The sequence below is a fragment of the Lepus europaeus genome, chromosome X, assembly GCF_033115175.1.
Source record: "Lepus europaeus isolate LE1 chromosome X, mLepTim1.pri, whole genome shotgun sequence".
Lineage (NCBI taxonomy): Eukaryota > Metazoa > Chordata > Mammalia > Lagomorpha > Leporidae > Lepus > Lepus europaeus.
This window is the reverse complement of record NC_084850.1, coordinates 44,071,191-44,087,253: the sequence shown is the minus strand read 5'-3', so window position 1 is coordinate 44,087,253 and position 16,063 is coordinate 44,071,191. Positions and strand designations below refer to the sequence as shown.

Below are 16,063 nucleotides of genomic sequence, written 5' to 3'. Positions count from 1 at the left end.
CTGAGGGGTGAACCAACAGAAAAAGGAAGACCTTTCTCTCTGTCTCTCTCTCTCACTATCCACTCTGCCTGTCAAAAAAAAAAAAAGTTTCAGCAATATACACACATGTATATGCATACATATATGCACACCCACATATGTGCATGCTCTCTTCCTTTCTCTCAGAACTCAAGATCCCATGAACTTATAGAAGTGGATTTGCAGGCAATAAAGAAGGAAAACTGCACAATTCAGCAGATTCAAATCTAACCACCTTTATCAAGATGAACATACTATTAACCATTTTCTTCTAGTAGACTGATTTTTCTGTACATGACCTCTAATTTTTTTCTGGGACATTTCTTCCTCTTCTTGAGTTGGAAGACTTAGTATTGGTAGGAAAGATATCATTGTGATGAAGAGTCCCCAAACTGAACTACAGATTCAATCAAATCCCAGTAAAAATGGGATTTCAGTGTGCTCTTTTTAAAAAGAAACTGACAAATTGATTCTAAAATTCATGTAGATGAAAAGGACCCATAAAATGAAAAACAAGTTTGAAAAAGAACAAAGTTGGAGGACAAAGCCTACTTAACTTAAAGACTTCATTATACACCTTCAGTAAGGAAGATAGTGTGCTATTGGCATCAAAGGTAAATAAATAGGTCAATGGAACAGAAGAAAAAAAATCATAAAATACACACTGGCAATATAGGAAACTGATTTTTGACAATGTTGCATAGGCAACTGAGGGGAGGAAATGACTATCTTTTCAACAAATGATACTGGAATAAGTAGATATCATATTCAAATATAAATTCAGTTCCATATATCATATACACAAAAGTCAACTTGAAGTAGATAACAGATCTAAAATACAAGATTTAAAGCTATAAAAGAAAGGAACAAACAGAAGAAAACTGAGACAATCTTGTGACCTTTTATTAGGTGAAGAGTTTTTAAAAAGATATATTTTTATTTATTCAAAAGGCAGTGTAACAGGGAGGGAAAGGAGGGGAGGGAGAGGGAGGCGGGGGAGGGAGAAAGCGAGAGAGAGAGAGAGAGAGAGAAAGTGAGAAAGTGAGAGAGAGAGAGAGAGATCTTTCATTTGCAGGTTCAATTCCTAAATTGTCCCAACAGCAGGGGTTGGGCCAGGCCACAGCCAGGAGCCAAGAACTCCATTCTGGTCTCCCACACAGACAGCAGGGGCCCAAGTACCTGGGCCACCATCTGCTGCCTTTCCAGGTACATGAATAAGAAGCTGGATCAGAAGCAGAGCAGCTGGGACTGGCATCCATGCTCTGATAACGGGATGCCAGTGTTCCAAGTGGCAGCTTAAGCTGCTGTGCCACAACGCTAGCCCCATACATGAAGATTTCTTAGAACACTAAAACCACAATTCATACATGAACAAATTGATAATTTGGATCTACTTAAAATTAAAAATGTCTCATCTTTCAAAAATACTGCTGAGAGAATGAAAATACAAGATATTGACTGAGAGAAAAACATTTGTAAATAATATATCTAATAAAAGATTTGTATCCAGAATACAGACAATGTCATAAAACTCAATACAGCCAAACAGGCATTCCTATAAATAGATGAGCAAAAGATTCTGAAACATTTAATCAAAGAATATATACAAATGGCAAATAAACATCACTACTCATTTGGAAATTAAAAATTAAAACAACAATGAACGTCCATTACACTCCTGTGAAAATTGTCAAAATTATGACTGACCATACCAAACATTGGCAAGATTGTGGAAGGTGAAACTCACACACTGCCGGCATGAATGAAAAATGTTACAACCACTTTGGGAAACTCCTTAGCAGTATCCTACATTATTAATTATAACTACTACTATATGATTCAACCATTGGACTTTCAAGTATTTATTTTTCATTTTTATTTAAAAGATGAGAGAGAGAAAGGGGGAGGGAGGGAGAGAGAAAGAGAGAGAGAAATGCTGATTCATTCTCCAAATGCCTTGGATTTTCAAGTATTTATTTTTCATTTTTATTTTATTTGAAAGATGACAGAGAGAGAGAGAGAGAGAGAGAGAAAGAAAGAAATGCTGATTTGCTCTCCAAATGCCTTCAACTGTCAAGGCTGAACCAGGCTGAAGTTAGGAGCTGGGAATTTGATCAAGGTCTCCCATGTTGGCAGCAAGAACCCAACTACTTGAGTTGTCACTGCTGCCTCCCAGGGTGCACGAATAGGAAGATGGAATCAGGGAGGGAGCCTGGAATTGAACCTAGCCTGCCTCCTAAGTATTTATCCTAGGGAGAGAAAGTAGGTATTCATGTAAAGATTTATGCACAAATATTCATGCCAGCTTTATTTAAAAGAGTTCCAAATTGGAAAACAACTTGCTTGTTTATCATCAGGTGAATGACTAATACAAATATACTGGTATAACATATTATACTGGTATACTATTGAGAATAAAAAGGAGGAACTATTCGTACATGCGACTATTTGATAAATTCAGAAAAAATAGTCTGAATGAAACCTAAAAAGAACATATTCTGTCTGATTTCATTTGCCTAAGACTATAAAAATCAATATTAATTCATAGCAATATAAGTGAACTTCTTGCCTAATAACAGGAATGGGTCATGGGGAGAGAGCTATAGGGTAGACACAGATGGGTGGAGGGATTATTAAGGCACATGAGAAACTAATTTTCTTAGCCTCACATTTCCACTTTCATCTTAAATGACTTGAAATCCAAGATCACTAAATTGTAAAACTCTATACTTACTTGAAACATTATATCTCAAAATGAAATTCTACTAGGAATGGAAAAAAATTTAAAAGAAACTTATGCTGGCCAATTTCCACATCCTACCTAGAGGTATGTGATCTTTTTTCTAAGTGTCATTTTTACAATTGTGTATTTGAAAGCATTTCATATTAATGTAGTACACCTAGCTGCAGCTGCAATAAGAAGTAGATCACAAAAACAAAGACTTAACTAAATTGTTAAGACTCCATGCTCTTATCACCAGAAAAGGTTTGATGACACAAATTCTATTCCATGAAGGTTTAAGCAAAAATTTTAAGTTTCATCATTTGATATGCAAATTTACTTTTCAATAAGATAAAGGTTAGAGGACACTAAAATAGCAGAGTTTTATGAATATACATAAAGCATAAAATTTCCCTTTATAAAAAAAGTCACACCCAATCAGATTCTGGTTTTAAAATAAAACTGCTATACTAAAGCACTACACATGGTACTATAACTCTTGGGAAAGTAGTCATTTGTTGGAATGTGAGAGCACCATAAACCATTAAAAATTGACCAAACTAACACCTAATTAATAAAAGGGTATACAGGCACTTAACGCCTAAAAACATAAGATAATTTAATCAGAGCCTTATAGTATATCTGATGTTTATTTTTTCTTTTGGTGAGGAATTTTACATGGATCTCAGTCAGGCATATAAAAATGAGGAAATTTATAAAATCATTTGGATAATAAGAATTTACTCATAACATAAAAATAAAGACTTTAGTAAGTTTTAAAAAATAACATACTTTAAAGTTACAAAGGTTACATTAAATCGACAATCAATATTACACTGAATGGAAAAACCTGAAAGCATTTCCCCTCAGATCTAGAACAAGACAAGGATGTCCATTTCCACCATTCTAATTCAATACAGTATTGGAAGTATTAGCAAGAGCAATTAGGGAGAGAATGAAATGATGAGCATCAAAATTAGAAAGGAAGAAAACATCGATGTTTGCAGATGACATGATTTTGTACACAGAAAAACCTAAACACTCCACCAAAAAGCTGTTAGAGTTGATAAACCAATTCAGTAAAGTCACAGGATATTAAATCAACATAGTAAAACCAGTAGCATTTTTTTACACCAATAATCACCTTTCTGAAAGGGAAGTCAAGAAACTAATTCCATTCACAATACCTATAAAAATTAAATATTTAGCAATAAATTTAACCAAAGAACTGAAAGATTTCTACAATGAAAATTATAAAACACTGATCAAAGAAATAATTGAGAACACATACAAAAATTGGAAGATATTCCTTGTTCATGGATTGCAAGAATTAATACCATGAAAATGTTCATACTACTGAAAGAAATCTATAGATTGAATGCAATCCCCATCAAAATACCAATGGCATTATTTACAGAATTAGAAAGAAAAACTAAGAGTCATATGGAACCACAAAAAACCAAGAATAGGCACAGAAATAATGGGGTGAAGAGACATCTGACAGAATGGGAAAAAATTTACAAACTATTTCTCTGATAAGGGATTCATATCTCAAATATATCAGGAATTAAAAAAACTCAATGACAAAAAAAAACAACCAATCCAGTTAAGAAATGGGCAATGGGCCTGAATAGACAATTCTCAAAAGAAGAAACAGAAAACAAATATATGAAAAAATGCTCAATTTTAGCTATCAGGAAAGTACAAGTCAAAACCCCAATGAGATATCACTTCACCTGAAATAATAAATGCTGGCCACAATGTGGAGAAAGGGGAACTCTTATACATTGTTGGTGGGAATGTAAAGTAGTACAGCCACTGTGGTAAATAGTATGAGATTACTTTAAAAACTAGAAATATAACTTCCATGTGATTTAGCAACCCTACTACTGGTACATATCCAAAAGACATGAAGCTGTATCAAAGACATACCTACTGTATGTTTGTAGCAGCAGTATTCATAATAGCCAATAATATATGGACTCAACCAAAGTGTCCATCATCAGATGACTGAATAAGGAAAATGTGATACACACACACACACACAGAATATTAGTCAACAACAAAAAAGAATTAGATTCTGTCATTTGCAGCCAAATAGATGGAACTAGAGGACACCATGTTAAGTGAATCCAGACACAGAAAGACAAATGCCATATGTTCTCCCTCATATGTGGAGCTGAAAAAACTCAATCTGAACATAGAATGTTGATTAGTAGAGGGTTGGAGAGATACAAGAAATTTGGTAACCGGTATGAAATCAAAGTTAAACTGAAGGAATAAGATGTTATACAGCACAGTGAGGAGACTGTATGTCACAATAACCTAGTGTAAATTTTATAAACAAATGAAAGAAAGAAGTTCCAAGCTCCAATAATAAAATATCAAAGGAAAAATGTTGATTATCCTGATTTACTCAGTACACATTGTATACAGGTATTAATGTGTCACAATGTCACCCTTCTAGATGTATAATTATTGCTAATAAAATTTAAAAATTAAAAATAAAACTTATGAATTATTTATTTCTGGAGTTTTCTACTTAATATTTTCAGACCACAGTTGATCATCGGTAACTGAAATCTCAGAAATCAAAACCACAGGTAATGGGAAATTACTGTAGTAAATTTTTGTACCTGATATTTTAAAATAATCCTTGATAAATTTCTGGCTTTTAAAATTTTTTTCCATTGTAGAATTGGTTAAAAAATAGGTGGCAATCCTGAAGAATGCATACTATAATCACAAACTGCTAGGAAGTCCTAACCAACTGCATATGTCAACACTCATCTGAGAGAAATATGGGCATCCCTTATTATCAATTATGCTGTCAGAAAAATAGAGGTACATTCATTTAAAAATCATGTTAAGCACCACTAAATTCTTTCCTGAAGCAGAATTCATTGCCTCCCTTCCCTCTAAACATCCCAACTCTAAAATGGGCCGCAAGGGTTACTACAAAGTATGTAGCTGTTGGTGAGATAAAATTCCATCTGCTGAACCTCTTCTGCAATGATGATTTTAAAGTAGCTTCCCCACTTCTACACTATTTTGTGCACCTCACAGGAGCTATTCCACACCATACTTTTGTTCAAATCTACGAGCACAATGGAACCAAGTGTCATACCCCACTGGGTACGTGAATATTTTGGAGTTCCCTGAGGACAGCTGCCCTTCAAATTTGCACAAGCTTCAGCAATCATCACAGCACAGATCTTCAGCAGTCATCCCCCTTCACATGCCTGATACAAACTCTATCACTTGATCAAAAGGTCCTGAGAGATGGAAAACCAGCATTATGCTTTATTGAAATTACCGCATCTGGCAGCACTGAGTGAGTGACCAACAACTGATACATCAGCGTAGTGATCATAACCAAGAGAAGGTAAAATAGGCCTCTCACCAGGGCCTTTTTCTTCTCCTTTCCTAATCTATCTTTACCAACAAATTTAGAAAGGAATAAAACGTGATATGAATTCACACAGGCATTCACGATCCCCCAATAACCACAGAGCACTGGGCTTGCACAGCTGTTAGCACCGAGGCTGCAGCAATCCTTCGGGGTAAGCATTCTTATTCCCATTTTACAGAAGGGAAGCTGGGCTGAGTCGTTACCTGTCCCATTCTCCCGCGCCCCGCACTTAACATGGAAATTAGCTTCCGCACACCCTGGAGCAGAACACACCACTCCCTGGGACCAGGAAGGTCCCTCGTTCTTCTCTCTCAAGACAGCCGGCACCGAATTCCAAAGGATCACTCCCTACCGCAGGGCAGCAACACCCTCAGCTGAATTCAAACACCTGAAGGTGGGACCTGGCTTTTCTCGCGAGACCACGTCCGTCTCTACTAAAAAGTCGTCAAAATTGATCTGGTCGCTAGAATGACGTCGGGTTTCTATGGCAACTGCAGTGCGCAGGCAGGTTCTGCTCACCGGAAATAACTCCCAGTAGCCCCCTTCGCCCGTATTTTTCTGTAAGCGTGATGCTTCTACTCTTCAGACCACCAGTAGAGAAATCTTACTAATTAGAGAAACTAGAGTGGTAAAGCAGGCCGTTGACAGAACTCTGCTCATTTTGGTGGAACAAAGCATGCCCCTGTTGCCAGGAATTTTGTTTGCTTTTAAATCAACAGTAGGGGAGCATTTTCAGTACACAGAGACCAGGGAGCCGTTCTCCTGGGCTCTGGGAGATGAGCTACCCTCTGAGGTAGGGACATGGAAAAGCACACATCCCAGAAAGCATTACCTGTTTTTAGCAGAAAACTAATAAACTGAATCCAGTCATGTGCATGAATAATCTAGAAATGTCAAAAAATTTCACTTACTTTTTAAGAATTATTTTTACTTATTTGAAACGGATGGGGGCAGAGAGATATCGTCCATCTGCTGGTTTACTCCCCAAATACCAGTAACAGCTGGGGCTGGACCAGGCTGAAGCCAGGAGCCTGGAACTCAATCTGCATCTCCTATGTCCCCAGGAGGGACACTAGTACTTGAGCCATTATTTGCTGCCTCCAAGGGTGTGCATTAGCAGGAAGCTGGAATCAAAGAGTGGAGCCAGGACTCAAACCCAGGCACTCCAATATAGGATGCAGGCATCTCAAGTGGCATCTTAACCGCTGCCCTGCTCCCCCGCCCCCACAGGCCATTTTAAAGAAGAATTCAGTGGTGTTTCAGGTAGGCAGGCCTAGAATATTGAAGTCATTTAGTAGGCAGAAATTGAAGTCAATTGGGTCACACAATAGTTTGTCTTGGGAAATTCTTATCCTCCATTCTTATTTTCCATGCAGAGGGACATCTATGACCCAAACACTTCTAACCTCTCTATACATTCACTTCCTTTCTATCATAGAAATGACTTATCTGTTTTAAAGATTTATTTATTTAATTGAAAGAGTTACAGAGAAAGAGAGGGAGAGAGGAAGAGATCGAAGAGATCTTCCATCACTCTCCAAGTGGCTGCAATGGCCACGAGCTTCATCTGGGTCTCCCACATGGGTAGCAAGGGTCCAAGCACTTGGGCCATCTCTGCTGCATTTCCCAGGCCATTAGCATGGAACTGGATCAGAGATAGAGCATCCAGGACACGAACTGGTACCCATAAAGGATGCCAGCATTGTAAGCTGCAGCTTCACCTGCTATGTCACGATGCCAGCCACAGAAATGGCTTATCTAACTGCTGAGTTTGGAAGGAGAAACAGTGGTTGCACAGCTTAAGTCCTCTCCCTTCAAAACCCTTGATATTCAGTTGCTCTGCTCCTAGGTGTTACAATGGGCCTACAGCTTATCTTTCCTTTCTCTGCCTCACTTGTTCCCCAACTACACCTATGGTCTTGATTCAAAATACTTGGATATTAAGAGGCCCTCACAGAGTAGCTTTTTAGCAAATGTACAAGGCACGTGCTGTTGAAGATGTTATTCCTGCTCTGCCCATGTTTACCTCTCCTAAAGCACAGATCCAGGCTTGATGCCTCTTCCCTTTGCTTCAAGGGAGGTTTGTGGCAGGACTAGAAGCAGAAGCTGTCAGAAGCAAATGTTTGTCCATTATTTTTTTAAAAGATTTACTGATTTATTTGAAAGGCAGTTACAGAGAGAGGGAGAGGGAGAGACAGAGAGATCTTCCATTCTCTGGTTCACTCCCAAATGGCTGCAACAGCTGGGTCTGGGCCAGGCCAAAGCCAGTAGCCAGGAGTTTCTAGGTTTCCCACGTAGGTGCAGGGGCCCAAGGACTTGTGCCATCTTCCACTGCTTCCCCAGGCCATAGCAGAGAGCTGGATCGGAAGAGGAGCAGCCGGGACTAGAACCGGTGCCCACATGGGATGCCAGTACCACAAGAGGCAGCTTTACCCACTATGCCACAGCGCTGCCCCCTCTTCCATCCTTTATGAACACCTCAACTTATGGAAAAGATCGGAGTGATTGTGCTTGGTAGTGACGGAAGGGCTTCTGATGACAAATAGAAGGGAGGGGTAGGGCAGTTTCTCTCAGATTGTGGTGTACTTGTCCCTCCAGGAATAAGGACTCGAGTATTGCTTATCAACACTTGGGGGAGGCTCCGTGGATGACCCATCTAGGTGGGCATCCAACCAAAGGATGAATTGTCCTGTTTGCATGGAACAGGGTCGAGGGCACTGAAGGTATGGAGTCAGCTGGGAAATGCTCTGCTCAGCCCTTAGCAGTGTGGACACATGAGTGATAATGGCAGGTGCCTCCCCAGGCTGTGTCTGCAGGATAAATTCCCACAAGGAAATTATGTTGTCAAAGAGCACCTTTCATGTAAAAATTCGAATAGTTACTGTCTAGCTGGAATTTGTAATCTGTTTACTAATGTACATCTCAGCCAACTATAAGATGAGAGCACCTGTTTTTCAAGTTCTGAGCAAATGCTTGACCTAGCATTTTTAATATTTGCTAATCTGACATCTTATTGTAGGACTGTTAGGCTACTTTTCATTTTTTTCCCTGTTATAAATCCTTATAAAGGACATAGTTAATAATTATTCCCCAGGACATATCTTGGAATAATTCAATAGTTTGAAAGGCAACCTTGATGAATGAGGATGTGTATTTATGTTGCATTCAATTTAAATGGAAAACATGGGAACATGAACTCCATACACTCCTGGGGGTGAACAGATTGATAGAAGCTCATTGCAGAAAGCCTGGGAAACATTTATGATAGAAGAAAATAAGGAGCGCATTAACTCCTGTTTTCCTAGTTACAGACCAAAGGAAATCTCATGCACGTGCCCCAGGAAATATTTGCAGGAAGGGTAATGGCAGCACAGAGAATCATTTCAAAACCACCCCCCGATTTTTCAGAGAATTAAAAGTGACAAAAGGGCACTTGCTCTATGATATTATATATATTTATATTTCAAATATGCAAACATATGTATTTTATATTATTCTCTTGCAACAAATCTGTAACAAAAGCATAAGCATTGCCATTTTATAGCTGACAAAAATTGAACTCATTTATAGAAAAATCAGTTTTTCAGAGTCATTGAGTAAGGCATAGGAATGGGATTCTACCTCTTACCCTCTGTCAAAGGATGAAAAATTGTCTCCTTTATTGATGGTTATTTTCTTGGACTTAACAGCTTAGAGTTTTATAAGTTTCTAGTATCGTTCCCATGTGGGTACTCACTCACCAAGTCCCCTCACTTTGAAGAAGCTGATGGTACAGCTGAAACTCCAGGTCAGGATCCTGTATCAGGTAATGAGTGAATGAATGACTTGTGATTCCTGTCACCTCTTTATCTGCACTCTCCTCATTTGGGACCCAGTGGAAAACAGTATCAATCTATAATATCCACTAACGGGATGGAAAATCGCAAGGAATTAAAGAATGGCTTTGATGATCATCTTCCCAGTCCCCTAAATCCCTCAGCAAAGTCATTCTGCAACACAGGAATGGGCCCAAAGTTCCATTCATTATATGTTTGAATATATTCTACTCTCACTGCTACATTTCCAGATGGTCTCTATAGCAGTTATGCTGTTTAGGTAACTAACAGCCCTTCTCTGGGAGCAAAGAAAAAGGTGGGCAAAAGAAAACAGATATTGAAGTACCACAGCGTGTTACCTATTTTTTACAGTATTTCCCAATTGCTCCTTGCTATGATGTTGTAACGAAGGCAGCATTGATTAGTCTATTATTAAATCTATAGTTTCATGGTATTGGGATTTAGGAGAAGTTCATGGTATTGGGATTTAGGAGAAGTTCATGGTATTGGGATTTAGCAGAAGTTAGGTAAATTGGGGCCAATATTTCATTAATGCCTGCTCAGTGATGTACCCGGGAATTTCAATAAAGCTTTTCTCATTGTGTTCTGAAACCACTAGTGCTGAGGCTACTGCTTATTTTTTTTACAATCAGCTGTATTATTTTTAAATCAATATTTAAATGTAAAAAAGCATTGTGTGGCAACATAAATTATTAAAGCTTGTTTGAACAGAGTAGAGCAAATACTTGCAAATCCCATGGGGCTAATTCTCACGATGTATGATGCATTCTTAGTAAATAGTAAGCAGAGAGGGTCTAATGATGTTATGGCAGGCAGACTGTAAAATCACCTCAAATGATTCTCAACTCTTGTGCTTGCTTCACTGTGTAATCTGTCCCATGTGGGATGGATTTAGTGATTTGTTTCTAACAAAATAAGTAGAAACAGGAGATTGTAGTCAGGTAGAAGGGAGATTCAGGATAATTTCACTTTATAAATATATATTTCTATATTAAAATGCTATAAATAAAAATGATTAGGGTACAAATTTGAAAACAACATTCTTTAAAATATATAAATATTGTAGTCATTTGTGTTTTGGAGATAAATTCCAATGCCAAGCCACAGAGAAAAGAAACTCTATATTTTTTGACAATGGATCTGAGTGTGAGTGTGAGTTTCTGGGGCAAAAATTTGCTAATATATGTGTGTTTCTGTGTCTCATACTCTGTCAGCCTAAATCTTCATAGACTTTGGAGCCATGTTGGATCAGATTTAAGATATCTGTGATCTGTTTATTAATGGCAATATTTTGAAACATTACATAATCTCTCTGAGGTTGCCTTTCCTCATTTGAAAAATGGAAATAATTATACCTATATCAGATCATTTTTGTAAGGAGCAAAAGAGAAGAATGTTTCAATTGTTAACCCAGCATATGGTACTCAATGGATGTTAGTGCCCTTCTTATCCTATACCTAAACTTCTTTTAAAGTATGTTTCTTTGACATAATCCAAACAGCATGTTTATATGACAATTAACTGTAAAGTTTAAATGAAAGAGAAGTGCACACATTTCCATCATGTATTCATTTCATGTCATGGCTCTGTGCTGGAGTGATTTCTTTCAATTTAGGAAAAAGAAAAACAATCACTGGACCAGTTTTATTGTGAGAAAGAAAACCAGTGATCCATCTCATATTGTTTCCTGTGCTTTCCTGTCTCCATTTTTATCTTCTGTGTCAGTTTCTCATGAATACCATGTATACTGTAACCCAGAAAGACAAGGCTTTGCAGGAGAGCAATAGAATGGAACACTAGGGGCCAAGCACATCACAGGGGCTCAGGTATGCCATTTCCCCTGTACTGAGTATATGGTATAGCCCACACTGGTTAACACCTCTGAGCAATGTAGAGGTTAATGAGATCTCATATGGGAAAGCAATTGAAGATCTTAGACCTGAAGGGGTCAATGCTTTCCAAGTAACTTACTTCCCAGAATACACTACAGATAGCATAATAATCTGTGTTGGATAAACTGAGCAAACCTCAATCCTTATTTTTTTTATTTGCTTATTTGAAGGGGCAGAGCTAGAGGGGGAGGGAGGGAGGGAGGGAGAGAGAGAGAGAGAGGTCCTCCATCTGCTGTTTCATTGCCCAAATGGCTATAATAGCCAAGCTGGGCCAGAGTGAAGCCAAGAGCCAGGCACCTCATCTGGATCTCCCACATGGGCACAGGGGCCCAAGGACTTGGCCCATCCTCCACTGCCTTACCAGGTGTACCAGCAGGGCACCAGATCGGAACTGGAGCAGCTGGGACACAAACTGGTACCCACATGGGATGCTAGAATCACAGGCAGCGGCTTAACTTGTTGCACCACAGTGCCAGCCCCCTTTGTATTATTTTTAATGGAATGACCATTTGTTCATGGACATAGGGTGATTAGAACTTAAACATCCTACATAAGGGTAGAACACTGACAGATCTGGACAGGACAGACTGCTCACACAACTGGCAAATCAATGTGGAAAGAGGTTGTACCGAGTGGTCGTCCCCATCAGCAATATGAGACACTGCAGGCTTCCTCATGTGTACACACACAGGGAATCCTGCTTATTAGTCTCTTATTACAGTCTGATGATAGGTCAAGTGGAAATTCTCATTGTCAGCCTATTTAAATAGATATTGAAGTGACTGGAAAAATTGTCTTGTAGATAAATGCTCTATTGATCATATTGTCACTATTTTTAATGCAGCAGGGCCCCATTTCACGTGCAGACTACCAATGAGCATTGGGCACATGCACCTGCAGGTTCTCCTAGTACTAATGTCAGCACATGGGTTCATGAGACAGTCCAGGGCCTTCCGTATGTCGCATGCTGTCACCTTCCGCGTTCCTCTGAATCCTTTCTCACATGACTCACTTGGGAGTCTAAGTGGTACTAACTCTCTGGGTGTCATTATGGCATACTTACCAAAGGACTACTTAAGAGCATGTTATTTGCATTAACAACTGTCCCTTTATAGGTTTGTTTTCAGGACATAGTGAGAGATGTTGATAGTGCTCTGGCTATGAGGACAGCCATTGGATAATTCTCTTCTTCCACTGCTGAACCTCAATGTATGGAGCGAGACCAAATGGGATAAAAAGCTAGCAAGGGGCAGAGAGATGCAGAAGGAAATGTTGTTGGCTGTACACACACTCACACACCGACCAGGTTCTGTCATCACAATATACTAGAATTATCCCAAACCAGTGTGCTGGGCTCAAAGAATACAAATTTAGCTGGCCAGTGTGAAAGCCATGTGAACTCTGCCTTGAACTGTGCCATTTACCAGGATATACAGCCTGAAAAGATGCCGTCCACACACTGTGGATAATAGGGCATACCACAAATCTAAATAATGAGGGGGTGTGAGAATCAATTATAACATGTAGGATGGAATTTTAGAAGGCAACAACAATGGATCTTTAATGACAACAGTGATGAGCAATGCTTTCTTGCCTACCTGATCAGCAACAATCACCATTACTTCTAATGTCTGGAGAAACAGGTACTCTCATACTGTGATATTAGTAACATAAACCGGTAATAGTATGTTGAAGCCATCATGCTAATATAATAGTTTACATTTACCAGGGTTTTGAAAGTACACTTCCAGGACCTTACTATGAAGAAATGCTTACTAAGGTATTTACACAGATAGGAAACATAGTGTTAAGTATAACATTGTTTGTAATAAAAAGTTTGATATTGAACTGTCACTAGTACATCACTAGAGTGCTGGCAAAATACTTGCAAACTTTGTGGCCTCTATGCAATGAAACGCTAGTTCAATATTAACAAAAAAGCAAAATCTTGTTGTAAAGTAGTTAAAATGTTACCACACATGTACATTTGCATAGAAATGTGATCATAAGTGGTAAAATGATTTAGAATGATCATAAATGCTGGTGTAGATCCTTTTTTACTTTGCACCATGCACCCTTTATAGATCACTATCAGTTTATAAAGTGCTCTCAAAGCATAAAAAGAGAAACATTTTTGCTCCACTCACATAACATACAGAGAGGCTGAACCTTTTTTGATCTGGACACCGCCACCACAGTATTCCTGTACTCTGAATGTCACCTACTTTCTACTCAGACCTCCAGAAAACTACTGCTCTTGGTCCCCAGCTCCTCCTTCCTACCTTCCAACTCAGTGTCGTTCAAGCTGCAAGTCAGACTGCCGTCAGCAGGTGGCATCAATATACCAGTGTCTTCAAACTTCTCTACAACGCTGCCTGTACAGAGAAAATAAAGGTCTCTGAAAACTCAGTTCATGATTCTTTGAATGTTCTAATTCTGTCAAAAAAAAAAAAAAAAGACGGTTGCGAGAACAACTGTAAAACTATATGTTCCGGGGCTTCCATACACTATAACACAGATCGCTCTATCGTGGTTTGGCTGTCGCAGGCAGGCATATGACAGTGCTGAACTGCTGGCAGTGACTGCAAGAAGATGGGGTAACCAAAATGGGGTCTGGGTAGCTGTGTCCATGATGTCCTCGAGAGCGGGGACTGAGAGCGGGTGGGAGAAGGTCTGGGAAGCCTGGAAAGAGAATGGAGGGTTAACACAGTGCTCTGTGGGAGCCACAGGATTCCAGTGTGGACACTGCAGTCTCCACTAAGGAGACAAGAGATAAATCAATGAATTCCTTTTAGATTTAGCATCAACAGCAAAGAGCACTACATTAATATACATTTGAACTTTCTCAACAGAACTGGCCTCACAGCAAATATGTCCTTTCACACTATTCGTTACGTTTTGCAAAATGTATTTTTTTTTTGTAAAGATGAACATGGAAATACCTATGATGCTACATGGTAGTCAGAGCAAGGATTACAGTTCAAGAGAGGGGGCTTGGGGTGGTTGGGAACTTGACTTAATGGATCAGCCATGTTCTGGGATTTTTCAAATATCAGAAGCAATACTTTTGTATTGTTCCATCTCCTGGGCGATAAAAATATTTTTTGCAGGGTTTGTAAACTGAACGTTGGAAGTCCAGGTATGGCCCAAGTTGTTAATAAGGCTGCAGTTGTGCACTGTATTTGAGGCTCAGCTAGAAGAGATGGAAACACACACAGTCCATTCATTTTTTAAAATTTTGCTTTGTTTCCCCTAGGAAACTTAATACAATGAATGCTTTTCCAAAGTAAGGAATATATGAGTACCTTACTTTTGTCAATCAATTCCCAAGTACTTTCTCTTTTAAATATTTTATCAAAAATGCCTTTTCTAGAATACGAAAGTTCAAACAATACACAAAAGCACATTTATGTATTGAAATTAATCTGTGTTTCTCACTGGCCTGACTCCTTTCCTGTGACCCAAAGTGGGCTGTAGTCAACACAACAGTATAGAGTCTCCATATGGGTCCCTGTAGGCGAAATGCATACAAGCATGCACACACACACACACATACACTCTCCAAAGATGCGATTGCCATACTCATTCTACTTTCCAATCTTTCTTTTGGTTTAATTTTTTTTTATATAAAGGGCAATTTGTCTTTTCTACCTAATATAAATTCTCAGGGCTTTTAAATAATTGCATTACATTAGTTTTTGTAGTTTTGAAATATTTTAACATGATTATTCTTTGTGTGTATTTATGTTAGTTCTTGATTGAAATTACCTGTTAATTTCTTTGTTTCTTTTTTTTAAAGGATTTATTTTCTTTACTTGAAAGACAGAGTTACAGAGAGAGGTAGAGACAAAGAGAGAGAGATCTTCCATCCGCTGGTTCACTCCCCAGATGGCCACAACAGCAGAGCTGCGCTGTTCCGAAGCCAGGAGCCAGGAGATTCTTCCGGGTTTCCCATGCGGGTGCAGGGGCTGAAGGACTTGGGCCATCTTCTACTGCTTCCCCAGGACATGGCAGAGAGCTGGATCAGAAGAGCAGTAGCTGTGACTAGAACCGGCACCCATATGGGATGCTGGCGCTTCAAACCAGGGTTTTAACCTGCTGCGCCACAGCGCCGGCCCCAATTTCTTTGTTTCTTAGCATATTTCACACATTACAGAATTTAACCAAGTATCTAAGGTGCAGT

At 38.9% G+C, this 16,063-nt stretch overlaps 1 protein-coding gene across 3 annotated transcripts in view; it reads right to left on the bottom strand.

The window, feature by feature from the left end:
- Window positions 1-14,192, bottom strand: part of BEX4 (brain expressed X-linked 4) — a 42,097-nt gene extending 27,905 nt beyond the window's left edge. For 2 of the 3 annotated variants that reach the window (XM_062183946.1, XM_062183947.1), the window contains exon 1: window positions 6,356-6,545. The gene's annotated coding sequence lies outside the window, so the exon portion shown is untranslated. Of the gene's footprint in view, window positions 1-6,355; window positions 6,546-14,162 lie in introns of those variants that run through there. The other variant, XM_062183948.1, reaches the window with a different exon arrangement.
- Between the last annotated feature and the right edge of the window lie 1,871 nt (window positions 14,193-16,063).